At 37.3% G+C, this 17,899-nt stretch overlaps 1 pseudogene; it reads right to left on the minus strand.

Annotated features, from left to right (window-relative positions):
* The window catches only part of LOC100245972 (uncharacterized), a 65,535-nt pseudogene that overhangs the window by 10,371 nt on the left and 37,265 nt on the right, over positions 1-17,899 (minus strand).

Below are 17,899 nucleotides of genomic sequence, written 5' to 3' on the forward strand. Positions count from 1 at the left end.
CAATAAAAGAGATTCAATTTTTTTCCTCATTCAATTTAATTTATTCAGATGCTTGGGGCCTCTCCCGTGTTACCAATATTTCTAGTGCCTGTTGGTTTGTTACCTTTATCGATGATTACACTAGGACTACTTGGGTTTATCTCATGAAGTCTAAGTCTGAAGTGCCCTTAATTTTTTCTGCATTTCACAAATTTGTTAACACTCAATTTGGAGCCAAAATTCAAACACTAAGATCTAATAATGGCAAAGAAAATTTCAATCAGGAATTGATGAATTACTTTAGCAATGAAGGCATTCTACATCAGTCAACATGTGTTGATACCCCACAATAAAATGGAGTGGCTGAAAGAAAGAATAGAGTATTTGTTGGAATAGGCATTTGTTTCAGTAAATTAGCTGTATAATTATAGTTGTATTATTCCCATTGATGTGTTCTGCTATGTATAGGATATTAGGATTTTTTTTTTCCTTGTTTAGAGCTCTATAGGTCAACTAATGTATTTTATATATCTTGTAATATTTTTTTTCTAAGTAACAAATCAGTTTTTTATCACTCTTTCACGAGTCTACAGAAGCCTTATGCATGAAATTCTCAAAAGAGGAGCAACTGAAAGCATGAAAACCCCTGAAAACTATTGAGGTAAGGGTACCAAAAGTTTGTTCAAAATATACTTCAACTTAGACCCACATTTTTTTTATGTGAAAAGACCAATTGGCTTGTAGGGAAACCATGGAATAGTTTGGGACTTGAACAAATTTTTCAAATACATAAACTAATTAACTTCTTATTGCTAGGAATTTACCCACCTTTAATTTTTCAAACTTTGTCCTTCCAAACTTCTTCATTAGAAAGTTATGAATAATAAAGCAATGCACCTTAACACATTGCATGGACTCAGATATTCGCATATTCCATGCTTAGTTTCTACAGATTTCCTCCTATCTTCTCCACTAGAACTATTATCTCTTAATGGCTTAATGGGAAGTTTCTTTGAATTTCTTCCAAACAATGAATTATACAAAGTACCTCATTTCATGAAAAGATTCAATCATGGACCTCGGGAATGCAAATTACCTGTCACTAGTTGGTATATTTCATACATAGATGTAATTTGAAAACACAAACCTTGAATATCCACCAGAGCCAGCGCCAACGTTACGGGCTATAATGCCAGAATCTACTCGGAAAACCTTGGAATTATCTTTTGGCAGGGATATTTGCCGCTCAATAACTAATCCTCCATCAATTTCACCTTCCAACTTAAGTGATTCCTCCTCTCCTGCCTGCTCAAGATTACGCCTGCAAGGAAAGAAGATTCCAAAGTACGAACATGGATTAACAAGAAAGTGATAGAACGACATTTATGATAATTTCAGATGTTTTTGGATAAACCATAGATCCATCACCACTTCATTTTTAACAAGGTAACCGGTATATAATCTTAATTCTTAGACTGATTCAGAAATGGTATTAGCCCTTCTTTTTCTACGATTATGAGATACTTATAAGTAAGGCTATTGGCAGCTAAAAAATTGCATTTTATAATACCATGGCCAGAGAAATTTGTAGGCCTCTCAACCTGAAACAAAACACTTGTCTTAAAAGAGATTCCAAAATCATTGGCAGTGATTATGGATAAGACTGGATAATTCCTGAAAAATATAAGGGAATCTAGAGTGCCACTCATTCAAGAGCAGAAAGCTAACAAGTGTTCTGCAGACTAATCCTTCTTGAAAATTGGGTCCAGTGAAAGAGAAATTGCCAAGGATAGCATCCTCAATTCATTTGGGAAAAGTCTGTCAAATGTGTTTACTAAGAAAAATGTTATCAAAAAACAGATACCAAACAAGCCCACCTTCCATGTGGTTGGATTTGTCACGTAATATTAGGATGAGCAACAAAATAATTGAGTGTTTAATCTATTGCAATATTCTTTCTATGGAATTCCGGGTTTATGGATGATTGTAGGATGAAATTAGAAGATATTACAGGGTGTAATTAGAGATTTGCTAGTTGTAGATTATTTTCTATAGATAGAAGATAGTTTCCTTTCTTGTGGGATCTGACAGAGTTTTTTAAGGAATTACCAGGCTGTTGGTAATCTCCTATTTCCCTATAAATGTATATTTCTGCAGAGTAAATAATATGAAAGAAAATTCTCACAATTATCTTCATGGTAGCAGAGCAATTCCGCCTGGACCTATCACTTCTTTGTTAGTTTTAATCCAGAACCAATTTTTCTGGGTGCAAACCAATCTTCTTCTTCATCCCAACTCGTTACTTCTTTAAGTTTTTGTTTTTGAGTCTAGTCTCTCATAGGTATTACTTTTCGCTATGGCCTCGGAAACTAGCAGCAGCGTTACGAGAACCATTGTTTGGCCAGGAACTCGTGAGCAATGGTGGTGCAGAAGGTTCATCATTCCTCATCACTCGGCACAAGTTAACTGGCCACAATTACCATCAATGGGCGAAGGCAGTTCTGATGTTTATCACAGGCAGAGGTAAAGATGAATAGCTTTTCAGCACTGCTGAATCGCCTAAGAAGGATGATAAAAGATTCAAGGTTTGGAACACCGAAAACAATCTGGTTAAGTCTTGGTTGATCAATGCAATGGACACAAAAATAGGTCAAAATTTTTTGTTTTATGATACTGCACATGAAATCTGGATGGCAGCAAAGGAAACATACTCTGATAGTGACAATACTGCTGATCTATTTGACATCAAGGGAGCCCTACATGATCTAAGGCAAGGTGAGATGACTGTGACTCACTACTATAACACTCTTAATCGTTTTTGGCAACAATTGGATGTGTTTGAGACCATGGATTGGGAGTGCCCAGGAGATGCTAGTCGATACAAAAGGATTATTGAAAAAGAAAGGGTCTTTAAGTTCCTATTGGGATTAGACAAATCCCTAGATGAAGTAAGAGGGAGAATCCTTGGAACCAAGTCTCTCCCTACTATTCGAGAAGCTTTCTCAGAGGTTAGAAGAGAAGAAAGCAGGAAGAAGCTGATGATGGGAACAAGGCCATTCTCCAATGTTCAGGAAGGATCAGCACTCATCTCCCAAGGCTCCACAAACATTCAAGAAAGAACTGTCCTTGTTTCTCGAGGATCTACCTATGATGCAAGGCAGAAGAAAGGAAGACCATGGTGTGATCATTGCCGCAGACCAGGTCACACCAAAGAAACATGTTGGAAAATACACGGGAAGCCCACTGACTGGAAGTCAAACAAGGAGAAGGAGACACGAGCATTTGTGGCAGATCTTGAAGGGAAAGAAAAAAGTACCAATGATTCTGCTCTTTTTAGCAAAGAACAAATAGAGTGGCTGCAAAAGATGTTTAGCCAAGGATCATCCACTAACCCCATTATCTCAACTGGATCCGCTGCTTAGAGAGGTAACTTCCTAACTGCTTTACACACAAAAACTGAAGATTCATCAGGTTAGATCATCGATTCGGGTGCCTTCGACCACATGACAGGTGATATATCAGTACTCCATGATTGTAGCCCCTGCCATGAGAATTACAAAGTAAGAATTGCTGATGGCTCTCTTTCCACCGTGACTGGTATTAGAAGAGTGATTATTTCCGAGACACTAACTCTTAATCAAGTTCTTTTGGTTCCCAAGCTCTCATGCAATTTACTATCAATCAGCAAGCTTACCCGAGACCTAAATTGTGTGGCTAAATTCTCTTCCTCTCATTGTTTGTTTTAGGATTTGGCTTCGGGGATGATGATTGGCAATGCTAAGGAAAGCAAAGGACTCTATTGGTTTAGGGCAACTAGAAAACAAGACTCTCAAGCACATCATGTATCTTTCTCTACTCTTGATCCTGGGTTAAATCTGTCTTTAGATTCAAATAAAGAAAGTACCATCATGTTACTGCATTATCGCCTGGGACACCCAAATTTTATGTACTTATCAAAGATGTTTCCAGCACTATTTAAAAACAAAAATCCCAAACTTTCCAATGTGAGATTTGCCAATTTTCTAAGCATTGTCGTAACTCTTATCCATCCCAAAATTACAAACCATCAAAACCTTTTTCCATTATTCATAGCGACATTTGGGGACCCTCTCGTGTTCACAATATCTCTGGGGCTAGATGGTTTGTTAGCTTTGTTGATGACCATACTCGAGTTACGTGGGTATTTCTCATGAAGGAAAAATCAGAGGTAGGTTCTATAAAATCAAAGGTAGGTTCTATCTTCAAATTCTTTCATTCCATGATTCAAACACAATTTCAAGTTAAGATCCAAGTGTTTAGAACAGACAATGCCAGGGAGTACTTTAATGTTATTCTCGAAAATTATCTTCTAGAAAATGGGATTATTCACCAAAGTTCCTGCATTGATACCCCACAACAGAATGGGATAGCCGATAGAAAAAATCAACACCTTCTAAAGGTGGCCGGATCTATTAGGTTTACCACTCATGTCCCAAAACAATTCTGGGGAGAGGCTGTTTTAAATGCTACATACCTAATAAATAGGATGCCTTCTAGAGTCTTGAAATTTGATACTCCATGTCAAACCCTTTCCAAAAACTTTCCTCTAAATCGGATTATAACTGATATACCTCTCAAGGTCTTTGGATGTTCTGCATATGTTCATCTCCCTCCGCATTAGCGAAGTAAACATGATCCCAAGTCTGTCAAGTGTATCTTTATCGATTATTCCTCTTATCAAAAGGGGTATAAGTGTTATTGTCCTTCCGCTCGGAAAATCTATAACACTATGGATGTGACCTTTCTTGAGAATGTACCTTTTTACACCAAAACTCATATTCAGGGGGAGAATCCAGTCAATCAGCAAGCAGAATATCAGTTTTGGGATGTGCCCGTGCCTGACTTTGGGGTACCAGAACCTAATTTTTCCAGTGAACCATCTATGGCACCAGATGGACCACCATCAGAGTCACGTCAGATTCAAGGAGACAAGGAATCCATTGGCAAAGAACTTCAAGTTTACTCAAGGCGTCAGAATAACCCTAAACTGGTGGACCTACATCCTGAGCTTCCTCCTATGCCTTGTCAAACTGATGACCCAAAATCAAATCCCACTAGAGTCATTCAAGGTAATATTGATTCTCCTGTTATTACTGATGACATTGACTCTATGGATGATCTCAATAGGCCTGTGGCCCATAGAAAGGGAGTAAGATCTTGTACTCAGCATCCCATCTCAAAATTTGTGTCCTATGAGAAGCTATCTCCTAATCTTCGAGCTCTCATCACAAATCTGGAGAGTATTGCTCTCCCAAACTGCATACAAGAGGCCTTACAGCATCTTGAGTGGAGAAAGGCAGTGAATGAAGAAATACAAGCACTGTAGAAGAATGACACTTGGAAGATTACAAAATTACCACAAGGAAAACGCCTCGTGGGTTGTACGTGGGTCTTCAATGTCAAATACAGGGCAGATGGGAGGATAGACCGGTACAAGGCAAGGTTGGTGGCCAAAGGATTTACACAAACCTATGGGATTGATTTTCAAGAAACTTTTGCACCAGTTGCAAAGTTAAATACAATCCGAGTCTTGCTCTCCTTGGCAACCAACCTTGATTGGAATTTGCATCAACTAGACGTCAAAAACGGATTTCTCAATGGCGATCTTGAAGAAGAAGTCTACATGGAGATTCCTTCCAGGCCTAAAACTCTCCAGTAGCAACGACCTAGTCTGCAAACTTCAGAAATCACTCTATGGGCTTAAGCAATCCCCAAGAGCTTGGTTCAAGAGGTTTACTAAGGTGATTAAAGGAGAGGAATTTTCACAAGGGCAATCTGATCACACTCTTTTCATTAAGAGATCGCCTGGTGGTAAGATTACAGTTCTTATAGTCTATGTTGATGATATAATTGTTACCGAGAATGATGAAGAGGAAATTTCCCGACTTAAAACAGTTCTAAGTAAAGAATTTGAGATTAAAGGTCTAGGAACTTTGAGGTATTTTCTTGGCATGGAGGTAGCAAGGTCAAGCAAGGGTATCTTTGTATCACAACGAAAGTATACTCTTGACTTGTTAAAGGAAACAGGAATGCTTGGATGTAAACCCTCTAATACTCCTATGGATCCATTCAACAAGATAGACTCAAAAGAAGATATGGTTGCTAATGACAAGGGAAGATATCAAAGACTAGTTGGAAGGTTAATCTACTTATCACACACAAGACCTGACATCAGCTTTGCAGTGAGTATGGTTAGTCAATTTATGAACAATCCCACCGAAGAACATCAAGAAGCCGTATATAGGATACTATGCTACTTAAAGATGACTCCAGGTAAAGGATTATTCTTCAAAAGAGTGGCAAGCCGTGACGTGGAGATCTTCTCAGATGCAGACTGGGCTGGTTCCTTAACAAATAGAAGGTCTACTTCAAGTTATTGTACCTATGTCTGGGGCAATCTAGTTACTTGGAGGAGTAAGAAGCAATCGGTTGTGGCACGCAGCAGTGCAGAAGCGGAAGTTTGTGCCATGGCCCATGGAATTTGTGAAGGGATATAGTTAAAAAGGCTGCTTGAAGAACTCCAGCTCGCTCCTCACGGACCTATGAAGTTGATGTGTGACAATCAAGCAGCAATCAGCATCGCAAAAAATCCAGTCCATCACGATCGAACCAAACATGTTGAGATTGATCGTCACTTCATCAAAGAGAAGATAGAGCAAAAGATCATAGAAGTGGACTACATCCCTACACGGCAACAGATTGCAGATATAATGACAAAGGCTGTTCCTAGAACCCAATTTGACATACTTCTCTCCAAGCTGGGAATGATTAACATTCATTGCCCAGCTTGAGGGGGAGTGTGGAATTCCGGGTTTATGGATGATTGTAGGATGAAATTAGAAGATATTACAGGCTGTAATTAGAGATTTGCTAGCTGTAAATAGTTGTAGATTATTTTCTATAGATAGAAGATAGTTTCCTCTCTTGTAGGATCTGACAGAGTTTTTTAAGGAATTACCAGGTTGTTGGTAATCTCCTATTTCCCTATAAATGTATATTTCTGCAGAGTAAATAATATGAAAGAAAATTCTCACAATTATCTTCACTTTCAATAAGAAGTAAAGCCACGAGTGATAGTGTAGAAACTCACTCTAACAATGGTATAGCATAAAGCCATGAGAGATAGTACAAAAACTCACTCAACAATGGTATATTCCTCAGACCATCCAGCTGACCAGTACTCAACACCACTATATTCTCCATATCCATTAGCTTCAATCTTGCTATGAAGCCATTGAGTTCCTGAAACAATGTTCATATAGGAGAGGAAGACATGGTCAACTCATGGCAAATAATTCATGTTCCAACCATCTAAATTAGTTGATTTAAGGAGCTTTGAGAATCAAAACATTGGCATTACAGGATACCACAAATTTAGCAAGTGAAAAACCTTGTCCATACATTCATTTCTTCAGATTTGGGAGGTTATCTTAATCAGTAGTCCATTTATATTCCTTCTTGTAAGAGAATTCTCCATTTTCTAGGTAGACACTTGTCTAGAAAAATATAGTACCATAAACTTGTGGTGGCATATGACCATCACATACACAGCATCGGAAAGGTAATTTGACACAATGATTCTTAGAGACTGGTGCCTACAACGGTCTGTTGGAGCATTTGGAAGCTTCTAGGACTTAAAATCTCAAACAGTGAGATGTTTTAAATTTCTGAGTTAGGAAACAAGAGTTGGAAAATAGAATTTAATTTGGTCAATGGGTAGGAACGTACAACAGAACACAAAGGCTCTATTTGAATCATGGAAAGTGTTGTTACTGTGGCAAATATGAAAGAAAACCAAATACAATGAAAATTATTTAGAAACTTATATATTTTCAACTTTTTCATTCTTGGTAAAGGAGAGAAAATAAGAAAACAAAAAAAAAACAAAAAGAATTGAAGTTGGAGAGAAAATAAGAAAAATAAATTTCAAGATCCATGAGAGGAAGGTTCATCATCTTTATTTTCTTTTTCTTGTACTTTTTCTCTAACTTTATAAAGAGTTAGACGAAGCATAGGATTTGTAGGGAGATTTTTCTTAGGTTACTCTGATTCATTTTTTCGTTTTTTTTTTTTTTCTTTTTTTAGTATTATATGAAATCCTTGACCTTTCAACACCCGTTCCCCAACCCCACCACCCCACCTCAAGTTAACTCATTTCCATTTCTCTTAGTCATTTTTTTTTTTTTTTTTTGATAGGCAAATAAGAGTATGTATATTAATGTCTATAACTAAGGTGGCAAAAACAATATACCGGAAGTTTACAAGTGATTCATTTCTCTTAATCATGGTAGAGAACATTGACAATCATTGGTTCCAGATGAATCGGTGGACTGCAAAAGGAGAATTATATGATATATATGCTCTTTGAAAGTCAATATTTTCATGAATAAGTTTTGGATTGCAGAAGGGGAAAAACAAATGAATCGTTTTCTGGATCAATAAAATCACAAGGGCAACTTGATCCTCTTCAACACAGACTCAGACAAGAGAATTTCTTGGTAGACTCTTTCTTGGTTGGTGATATAAATTAAGAGACTTTAAGAATCATTTCCCAATATAAGTGGAAAAGTATATCTTCCATTAAATACAAATGCATCATAGAAAACAATGATATGGATAAAAGATTCAAGCATAGGGAACTGAACTTCACAGAAGTAGATGAGAAACTGAAAAAACAAACCATATCGAGAAAAAGAGTTGAGAGAATCAATAGAGGATAAAAATTCATGAAGAACACAAGCATACCGGAAGGAAGATGCATCATGGAAATAATTCTACCCCCAATCCAAGGGACCACTTTGAGAGCCCAATCACTACTTTTCAGTTCAATAGGAGTACTTGAAAGTTCTATTCCCTTGTGGCCAGAAACCTCTTGTACATCTGGAATAAGCTTAGCACTTTCTGCATTTAACAGCTTATATGGTAAGAAACAGTACGGTCAAGAACAGACACTCAGAATTTGCACAGTAGAAAATAAATGCATTTGGGATAAACAATACTGTGGATCCATTGAACCATAAGACAGAAAAGGTTCCCAGAGTTAATTGCTAGTCATCAGAAATACAATGCAAGAAAAGAAAAGATCCCATCTTCGTGAGTTAGTATTTCTGCAGCTACTACCACCCCCAATATGAAAAACAAGTCGTCTAGCTCAAGTTCTCCATTGAGTTGTGTCAGAATGTATTTTTACATGCATGCAATCATGAGGTACACAGCATGAATAGAAAAATGTGATTCTCAAAGAGAATATAATAAGCAAATAGATGCCGCAGAAAAGTGATCATTGAAACAATATAATTTAAAAGATAAGTTTAAAGACTCTGCCCTATTCAGTTCATTGGTAAGGTCATACTTTGTCATCAAAATGAACTGCACACAGACACAAATTAACATGGTCTCTATTAAGAAAATTCTGCATAAATAGCATTCCAATAAATTGTAGAGAACTAATTTCCAGGAAAACTGAACCAGTACATAGTCATGGAATAGCATTACTACCTAGACAATTCCTGTATCGTTCCTTGCTTGTAGATACCAGGTCAGACACTTCATGTTCTGAAGGCATCGTAATTTGTAAAACCTCTCCATCAGTGCCTCGTGCATCAATCTACTTTCAGGATAGACAATTAAGGACAATAATTAGTAAATAGGGAGTCTCCCATGGTGAAGCAGTTTGTCATTATAATGCCTTTTTTGTCTTACTCACCATCAGCCTTTAAAAAATGAACATACCTTCGCACCTCCACCGAGCAATAATTGGACATGAAGACAACGCTTTGGTCTCTTCCATGATCCTTCAGTTTTGGAAACTCTAACAGAAACAACTGAAGATTGAAGTTCAGCAACATAGTATGTCAATAGATATCCACCTTTTGTGAATTCATATCCATCACCATCATCTTCAAAGAGAACACCTTCAGCTTTCCCTGTAATACAAAAATTTAATTTAGATATGCACACAAAATATTGATACAAACAGTACTCTAAGGCAGAGACTTTATTAGTTGCCAATTGTAGACCATATTTTCTATTATATTTTCTGCATAGCCATAGAAAAGCCTCGAAGGTGTTGATGGATTATATGTCCAGCGATCCTCTTTTTCCTTTCTTTTCGTCCCCTTTCCCTTTTTCTTTTCTCTTCCATCAAACTTCTTATCAGAGCGTGGCATCAGTTGCTGGAAGCTTCTGACTGTCTGTAAATGCTTACATCAGTATTACAAAGATCCTAAAAAATGCGAAATCATGCTTAAGAATTGTTAAGGGAGTTCAAATTTGTAGTTTTAGTCCTTTGAGGACAACTCATCCTTCTTGTACTTTATGATTCATAATTGAATGAATTGCTGTTTGTGGCAATAATAAAAATTAAAAATTAAAAAAAAAAAAAAAACCCCAGTGAATAAATAAATAGACAAATAAAATAAAAAATAAATAAAATTCCATAAAGTGAAAGTAGCAGTGAATTCAGTGGAACACCAGACTACATAACTTATATCAGATAAAAGGTGTATAAGCCAGCTCACGACCTCTGTTACTACCTCATATTAGTACACTAATCAGTCTTATAATTATCTTTTAAAAATATTTTTCGACAAATTAACTAATTTCATTGCTATTAATACATTTCACAGTGAGCACAAGCCTAGAACTGGTCCCAACCCTTCCAAGTATACTGTATTTTCCCCTTGTACTGCATGCTTATCACAAAAAATAAAATAAAATGAAAATTAAGAAGCTTGTCCAGATTTTGAGAGTGTTTGGAGTGTTTCTATTTCAAGTGTTTTTAGTTTATGTGTTTTCCATAGAAGTGTTTTTAAGAGAATCACTTATCAACTGCTTCTCCAAGAAGCACAACTGATTTTTTTACTTTTTAAAAGTAGTTTCTAAATTTGCCAAACACCTTATTTTTCTCAACAAAAGCTTTGTATGCTAAGAGTGCTTTCTAAAACCACTGCCAAATAATGGTTTCATAAGTGAAGCCAAAAAATGGAGGAAAATTCAAGGCAGCAACATCCATTGAACATGGCAATGATTTCATATGTGAAGCCAAAGATGGAGGAAAATTCCAGGCTAAAAAAATGTCCCTATCAAGGCTCTGAACCATTTGAAACTTAAATTTATAGATTTCACCAACTATAGATTTCATATCCTCTAATCAGAAAAAATTTAGCATCAGGAAATTACCATGTTCATCTAGAGCCACAAGGAGTGTTATGTCATCAGTTGGTTCAGCTTCACCAACATGTTGATGGGGAGGACCCAAAGGAATGATCGACCCACCTTGCAACTATAGAGCTGGTAAATCCTGAAACATTAAGAAAAAACAGGATAGAATAATAAAGCATAATAATCGACAAATGCAAAAGGGAATCTACAAAGAATAGCCTATCAAGATCTACAGCATTTTATACCGGATGTGAATCATCAAAATCAAAGCTCAGCCAAATGCCTTTGGGTAATTTGTGCTGCAATTCATCCATCCCTGATCAGGTATAGTGCTGATAAAGAAAGAAAAGGATGTCAGTATCAAGTGCACTGGTTAAAGTAGATTCCTCTAGTATTTCAAAACAAGACAATTCCCAATAGTTCCCTCTGCTCAAAGGATCAAAATGTCCATATGATGGTATTAGTATCACATTAATATTTTCAATTTCCAGTTCCCCCCATAATGCAAATGAAGTGTGTAATATAAGGTCAAGCTTTAACATAAGACACAAGGAACAATCAATCCCAACTTACAGAAGACTAGGGGCAAAAAGCAAGTCTTTTTGTTCCAAAACAACTACTTTAGGAAAGGAAATTTGCTTTCTTCCATTTTGGAGGATTATTAGAAGTTATTAACAATAAAATTTTATTATCCTACAAAATGCATGCAACTTTACTAGAACCACTTCAGTGATCTAGCTTCCCAACAAAATACCTAAGGAAATCCATCGAAGGTCAATGTTGTATAATGCGGTTTGAGATGAAACAGGAAAGACAATATATGGAATGAAACAAAGCCAACGAGTACACACAATTTTGTTATCTTGTAAAGTAATGGATAATGAAGAGAGCAATAAGCTTGGACCTCTCAAAATTCTTATTCCACTGTATACAAAAACCCATCTTGTCATATGAAAAAATTAATAACCTGTTTACAATACTATCCGTAGAATCTAAACAAAGGAAATATAGGTATAAGAGTTGACAGTTCACACCATGCATCAGAAAAGTTGGCCCCTTATTGCATAAACAGGACAGCAAATCAAGCAATATAAATACATATTAAAACCCACAATCAACTACAGATAATCTCCAAAGTAAGAGAATCACCTTGCATATATTAGAAGTGGTCCCAAGAGAAAGGAGTTCTCAACTGTCCTCAAGCTGGGATCCTTTGGATCTGCAAAATCAGTTTATAAACATTTGCAATCTCCATAAAGAGCAAAACATTCCATGAAATCCATTAAAATGGTGATATGGTAATTCAACCACAAAGGGCCCACCTGCAAAAAAGGTGGGAGTTGCCACTGGAGTGCCGGTTATATGTGCCACATAAAACAGAGTATATATGTGTGGTATCAAGCGGTACCGCCTCTTCAATGCCAAACGGCAAACTTCTTCACACTAATTGATAGAAATAGAGTTAGTTGAGAACGAAAATCATTTGGCACATCAAAGATAAAAAACTAAAATGAAAAAGCATCATGACAATTTCTTTTTCTCATTATCATGTATATAAGAAACTATTCTTGCATTCATATTAAGAAATAGAAAGATACAAAAAGAAACATGGAAGAAGAGGTACATGGCTACTACAAAAATAGAGAGAAAATTGATCTCCTTACAAAAACCATCCATGTCCCAACCCAAAACTACATATCAAAGAAGGTGATTGAATATTGGCACTCTTTTATTTGGATTGAAAGTACTCCATATCCAACATAAAAGGATGTCTTCAGCCAACTCTATGTCAGTGCAGTGTTGAAAACCCAATGTACCATATAATAGTCATATGTATTCTTTAGACAAGTATGATTATTAAGTTTACCAACTCAAACTCAAGTTTAAGTAGGATGACAACTCTTCTCATTTTTGGGCCACAAAAGAAGCAAAGTTCTTCTCATCATGTTAAGCATTACTAGAGTTCTGCTCATGTTTCGCCTTTCCAAGAGCAATGAAGAAGGTCTAGACACATCATTAGAGAACACAAGTTCCAAATCCACACCAAATGACTTTCTTGAACCAAGCACAACACCTTAAACCTATTGATCCCACTAGTCAAAATGTGTCACTAAGCATCATCCAGCTGGCAACTGCAGGCACAATTTCTGGATGGTAGAGGAAAAGATAAATTTTAGTGTGAGATTAGTACCATGAATATAGGATTTAGGCCTTATGCTCGAAAGATATAGTGTTTAGGTTAAGAAAGAGCTTCTTTCAAAGTGTCTACAACAAAGCAGAAAAATAAAATAACGAAAAAGAATTAGAGAGAAGATACACATGGGAATCTTGCCAAGATCTTTTAGGTGTCTCAGAAGAAGAGAACTTAACAGACAAATCATTGATGGATTGCAAAATATGTGCATGATTGTCTCTGATAATTTGCTCCATCACCACAATAGTTTTGCTAATATAGACGTATAGGCACCAACTCCTCAAAATTAAAAAATTAAAAAATTAGTTCATACTACTAGCAGAAAACTTGCTAGACTCTAAATAGAACTCAAATCTAAAGAATATCAAATAGAAAAAGAAACCTCTATGAGCCTTGCTTATAAACAGAGATTTTCCAGATTGCCAAATCTGAAAACATAAATAATTAAATAAGACCCAAACTAAATGCAAACAAAAGAAGTGATTAACGTAAAGCACAAGAAAATGCCTTCTGACTTGACAATAGACAACAATATTAAACCATAACATTGCCAAATTCCCCATACATTTTTTTTTATAGGTAAAATAAGATTGTATTGAAAAAGTAGAAAAGACACTCAAAAGGCAATCAAAAGCACACAGGAAGTATACAGCTATTGCCAAAAAGAAGAATCCACAAAAAAAGGGGTAACAAAAAACACCACCTGCCTTCATCTAGAGCCCAACCAATCAAAAAAATTGATTAAGGAAGAGGCCCCTTCATCAACACACAACTTAGTCCAAGCCTAAAGAGTACAAATAAAGGAGTTTTTCAGCCTTTGAACCTACAACTCCTCATTATTAAAGGCAAGCATGTTCCTTTCCTTCCAAACTATCCAAAAAAATACAAATAGGAGTTGCCTTCCAAGCCTTTTTGCACTTTTTGCCTACAAAGGATCCATGCCACCCAAGAAGAATTTCTCCAACCGACGAGGATAGGACCCGAGACACTCCAAAGAGAGCAAAGAGCCATATGCACCAGCCTTTATTCAGTCAGTAGGCGGGAGCTTGTTCTTTCAGTCTTATCCGAGCTAGGGTGAAGAACGAAAAGTCGCATCAAAGAACCTAGGGAAAAGACTTAGTGAATAAGAATAAAAGATTGTGTGGTGCTTGCTTTTCTTTCTCAAACTATAAGTTCGAAGCAGCATGGCACCCTAGCCTTAACATAATGAAGCAGAATGTGATCAATCGTCTCATGGCAAATGAAGCATCTGTTTGCTAAAGACCATCCTCTCCTTTTCACCTGATCCAAAGTTAAGGCCTTGCCCCATGTTGTTTCTCAAATGGAAAAACCCGCCTTAGGAGGAACGCACGGGCTCCAAATGATACTCCTTGGAAAAAGGACTGCATCACTTGGCTCCAAAACATCATATATAGACTTAACAGAAAACTTCCTGCACTTTGTCACTATCCAAAGCACCCTATCTTCCAAGTCTTGAGACACCCTCTTCTGTTGGATCTTTTTATAGAAACGTCTCCACAATATCCACATCCCAATCATTAAAAGTCCTAGAGAACGTTGGATTCCAACCACCACCCTCAATCATGGAGTCCCATACGTTTGCACTCGCACCCCTTTTGAGGAGGCAAGTGCAAATATAGAGGGAAAAAAACACACAAGGCCTCGTCACCATACCATTTATCCTTCCAAAAACTCACCCTTCGACCATTACCCCCTTCAAAAGCAATCTTGTCACTCAAGAGATTCCATTCATTCCTTATAGCTTTCCAAAGGCCCACCCCATACCCCACTCTCACTTCATGGGAGCACCACCCCCCTTTTTCTATTCCATACTTCCCACTAATAATTTGCTTCCAAAGAGCCCCCTTTCATCCGCAAAGCGCCACCACCATTTACAAAGAAGAGTCCTATTAAGCAAAGAGAGACATCTAACACCCAAACCACTCTTCCTCTTCTCCGAGCAAACAATCCCTCAATTTACTTAGTAGGGCTTCCACACAAGAGCCCTCCCACCCCAAAGGAGTTTGAATTTGCTCTAATCTCAACCTAACCGACCTAGGAATGGTCAACAAGGACATAAAATAAATAGGCATACTACCGAGAGTGCTCTGAATCTGTGTGATTCTCTCTCTTTTAGAAATGTATTGTCTTTTCCACATAGCTAACCTTTTGCGAAACCTCTCCTCCATCCCATCCCAAGCTATCGTGGATTTGACTAGAGCACCCAAAGAAAGACCCAAGTGAGAAGAAGGAAGCACAACCACCTCACACCCAAGCTCTAAGGCCAAAACCTCTAAATTTTCCACCCTACTAATTGGTAATAACTCACTTTTATCCAAATTGATTTTCAACCCTGAAATAACCTTGAACCGCATTTAACAACCAGCTTAAGAAAACCATTTAATTCTGTGAAATCTCACAAAATACAAGAGTATCTTCAACAAACAACAAATGTGATATTGGGAGCCCTCACCACCCCTCCTTAACATCCTGCAAACAGACACAAAAATCCCACTCACTACCCTCTTAATAAGGCAACTGAGAGCCTCCATACCAATCACAAACAAATAGGGCAAAAGATGATCCCCCAAGAGTTAGGAAAGAAGCCAGATGGGGTACCATTGACAAGGACAAAAAATCTAGTTGTAGAAATGCACCATTTTATCAAACTAATCCTCTTATCCCCAAAGCCCATTTTTTGTAGCATAAGTAAGAAATTCCAATTTACATGATCACATAACTTCTCTATATTTAATTTGCAAAGCACGCCACACTCCTTCCGTTTTAACAAAGAGTCTAAAGACTCATTAGCAATTAAGACCACATCCAAAAGTTGTCTCCCCTCTATGAAAGCATTTTACAATGAAGAAACGACTTTGCCCACCACCTTCTTTAGCCTATTAGCTAACACTTTTGCCAACATCTTATACAAAAGTCCCACCAAAATAGTAGGCCTAAAGTCTCTAAGATCTTCAACATCCCCTTTTATTGGGACTAAAACCAGAAAAGTAGCATTCAAGCATTTTACAAATCTACCCTGCTCATGGAATTCTCTAAAGAATCCAATCACCTCCTCCTTCACAAAATCCCAACTGAACTGGTAAAATGTCATGGAGAACCCCTCAAGACCAAGCACTTTATCCCCACTCAACTGTGACAGGGCGTAGGAAACCTCTTCAATTGTGAATTACTCCCCTCAACATTGCAGCATTCTCACCTTCTAACCTCATCAAAAGTCATCCCACTCAAACTAAGACACCAATCCTTAGGATCAATCAACAAAATTTGAAATGCCCAAGCCACCACATCCTAAATTTCATTTTCCTTCGAAAGCTAAGTACAATTTATCTTTATTTTAGCCAAATAGTTCCTTTGTCTGAGAGCATTAGCCATCCAATGAAAGAAACTTGTGTTTCTATGACTCTCTTTCAGCCACACATCTCTTGATTCTTGTCTCCAAGACCCATTTTTTGAACTCCTCCCTCGCCTCCTTTCTAGATTCCACCTCCTACACCATTAAGGCTCTCATATTCTCCTGCTCATCCCAAAAAGACACTTGATGAAGAGCCTAAAGAAAAAGAATATTTCTTTTCTTAACTAAAATCGATTATTTACACAGCTATACAGTTTCCTTCTTATAGGAAAGTCTAATGCACAAATTTTTTTTATATATTTTGTTTATAGATAAATAGGAAAATATATTACAAAGGGCTGCCAAAAGAGCAGCCCAAGGTATACAAAAAGTAAGCAGCTATCACCAACCTCCACCACAATAAAACCAAGTTACAAAATAAAAGGAATACAACTAGTCCACCCTCACCAATGGCCCAACCAATCTAGAAAGCTGAAAAAAGTTTGAGGAACATCATCTAAGCACCCCTTTGCTTCCGACCAAAGATAAAAAACAAATGAACTTTTTAGCCTTTGGATAGAGAGCTCTTCCCCCTCAAAGGCAATTCTATTTCTCGCCTTCCACACTATCCAAAACAAACATAAAGGATCCGCTTTCCACACCTTCCTATGCTTGTTGTCCTCAAATGGCCCATGCCACCCTAGAAGAGTTTCTCTAACCGACAAAGGTAACACCCAAGATACCCTAAAAAGGGCAAACAATAGCTCCCACAAGACTCTTGTCTTTACAAAAGGGACAAGGAGATGGTTTATGGATTCTTCCTTAACATGACTAAAAAATATCTATTCGCTAAAGACCACCCCTTTTTCTAAACTTGATCCAAAGTTAAGGCTTTTCCCCAAGTCGCCTCCCAAGCGAAGAAACTAACTCTAGGGTGCACCCACTCCTTCCATATGTTACTCCAAGGAAAAGAAATCAAAGTCCTCGACTCCAAAGCCATATAAAGCGACTTCACAATAAACTTCCCATTCTTAGTCTCTATCCAACGCACCCTATCTTCCTCATCCCTGTTCACCCTCATCCCATCCAAGCAAGAAAGAAACCTCTCCACGCTTCCCACTTTCCAATCATTGAGGGGTTTAGAGAAAGGCAAGCTCCAACCCCCTTCCCAA

Source organism: Vitis vinifera, chromosome 2 (assembly GCF_030704535.1).
Source record: "Vitis vinifera cultivar Pinot Noir 40024 chromosome 2, ASM3070453v1".
Classification (NCBI taxonomy): domain Eukaryota; kingdom Viridiplantae; phylum Streptophyta; class Magnoliopsida; order Vitales; family Vitaceae; genus Vitis; species Vitis vinifera.